We start from the raw sequence: 2,724 nt of genomic DNA on the forward strand, positions 1-2,724 counted from the left end.
GATGATGACGTCCATATGCTTTATAAAGGAGCATTTACACCTATTAGGCTTAATTGGGTTAAGTGGACACATGGTCACTATTTTATTTTATTCCTACTATTTTTTCAGATTAGTGGATGCCATTTACTAGTGCATGACTTCTTTTTCTTGCAAGGTCGAAATTCGAGGACGAATTTTCTTCAAGAAGAAGGGAATGATAGCATCCTAGGAAGCTCAAATCTATTCAAGGATAAGAATGAAGCTTTGGAATCTCAAAGAGGGCCTTTAACAAGATGTCAAGCTAAAGAGTTGCAAAACAAGGTCATTAGACTTCAAGTGCAAATAAAGAAGTTGTTAATTGGGATGGAGAGCTAAAGGATAAAGGATATGAGTTGTCTAGGTATTATACTTATTTTATGGTCCAAATTCATGTCCAAGAAAAGGTGGATTAGATCCCAAGAGACATCCTCGGAAGAAGGTCCAAATCAGGCCACTATTGGATTTATTTGGCACCTAAAAATGTGTCCAAACTTGCAGCCCAATAAGTCCTACATGAAGCCACATTTTTATAACATAAAAAGGACTTACTTGCTGCCCAAGAAAGGTTCAATAGGCGTGATAGAAGTTGGGTACAAGTTGGTGCCAAGTTGCTTGCAAGTTGCCTTCAAGATTTCCAAGATCTTATCCATGATTGGTTTGCGACTTTCAAGATTCTATCCAAGATTGGTTTTAACTTATTTTCATATATTTTGGTACTAGATTTATTGCTTTCCTAGGTAGTTAAGATTATGTTTTCCTTTTCCTAAGATTGTTGGAGTTACTTTCCAAGATTGACTTGATTTTTGTTTCCTAGTGTTTTTCCTTTTCCTAATGTATTTGGACTTGTTGTCCAAAGTAGTTTAGGACTTTATTTTCTTGTTTTTAGGTAGAAATTTCGTGACCCCCTCTCTATATAAAGGGGTGTCCTCTTTATTTTTATATTTTAGATTATTATAGACTATTATCAATAAAAATTGTGAGATTTTTCTTACACTCTTGTGTGTGGCTACTCTTAGATTTATTCTTCAACCTTCAAGACTCAACTTAAGGTGGTAAGATTAAACTCTTTCGAAATTTTAGATCACTTCTAGGTATTCAAGAAAAGTGATAAGTTTAGGCTTATTGTTGTTCTTGTTATTCTAAAGGGTCGGTTTCACAATCTATCTCTTGTTTTTAATTCTCTACCAAAGGCAATTAGTTCTTTGTTAGCTAATTGTTGTTGTTAGGATTCAACTTCAAGAATAGACTTCTTGAATTCAAGAAACTCTTTCTTGAATTCAATCTATCTTTAATTTTCCGTTGTTTTTTTGTTTCTTTATTTTCTTTTAGCTTCCGCACGTTTCTTGATTTTCTTTAGTAATTCTTGGACCTTTATCGTGTTGTTATCAGGGAACCACTATATCTTTGTCGGCCCAGTTGCAGTCTTTTCGGACCGTAGGGAGGACCTCTTCGGTAATTGAGCAGATGTATCGCGAGGCCTCCTCACACCGACCCTGTGCAGAAGAAGGCTTCTCAACCTTAAAGTCGTCGGTGACCGAACAGCCACCGGGGATGAACATCTTCAAGGGGAGCTCTTCCGCCGGTTCATCAATGGGACGGTCTCCTCGACCTCAGTAGTCGGTCGCGAGAAAGAAGGAGCATCCTTCTGAGGAACAGATTTTGAGGTTTTTGCCATTGTTATGGAAGAAAAAGCTTGGAAAAGATGGAGAAAGAGTGAAAGTTGAAAGATCAGACTTGTTGGCTTGAGTAGGAGATGGGTAAAAGTGTTTGCAAAGTACTGAAGAACCTTGGGTAACGGGGGTAAAAATGCTAGAGAATATTGAAATCCTAAAGGTACGAAGGTAGAAGATTTGCTGTAAAGTGAAAAATGGATAGAAGAGGGCGTATTTATAGGGGTTCAACGACGTTTCACATCCAAGGACGGCCGACCGGCGGCTGACATGCATTTAATGCCATGACTGACGAGACGTTTCAGATGTTTTGTCGTTTCTGTCGCGATATGTCGAAGTAAGAATCAGGAGCTCATGTCGTTTCTCGTCATTTACTCTCCGAGAAACGAGGGAACTATCTGTATACGGGTAAAATCGGGCTCATGGTACACCCCGGTCTCCGACAAAATAAGCCAAGCTCGAGACGTGATGACAGGGGACCGAAATCAAGGCAAAAGTCTCATCGAGTCACGGTTCGAAATCGGTCTTAGCCTTGAACGACTTTGAAGAACATTGTTGGGCAATCAAGCACGACCAACGGAGGGCCGTTATATCCTTGACCGGTCGGGGATCACGGCGGGGATCTTGACACGTATCGATGAAGAACCGGCAATCAGTTAATCAGAGGATTTTTTACCTTTTATAGAGTTGTACCTCGAGTAGGATTCCCCTACTATATAAAGGGGGTCTGATAATTCATTAAAGACATGGTAACACACATTCCAAAGCAATATATTATTATTTTCTCTGTTATTAGCTCTTTATCTTGCTCATCAATGCTGGCCATAGCGAGCCCGGATCGAGGACAAATTTTTTCACTAAGGCTGGAACTATCCCCTCGTGCGGTTTGAATCTGTTTTATCTTTGTTTGTTCAATTTAACTTAATCTATCGCTTTGAATCAAATTAATCCGCGTATCTTTAAAACCACTTACAAATTTAATTATTATCCGCATTTGAGGGTAAACAGAAAGTTTGCAGAAGTGCTCATCCAAATG

This window comes from Nicotiana tomentosiformis, chromosome 8, assembly GCF_000390325.3.
Source record: "Nicotiana tomentosiformis chromosome 8, ASM39032v3, whole genome shotgun sequence".
NCBI lineage: Eukaryota > Viridiplantae > Streptophyta > Magnoliopsida > Solanales > Solanaceae > Nicotiana > Nicotiana tomentosiformis.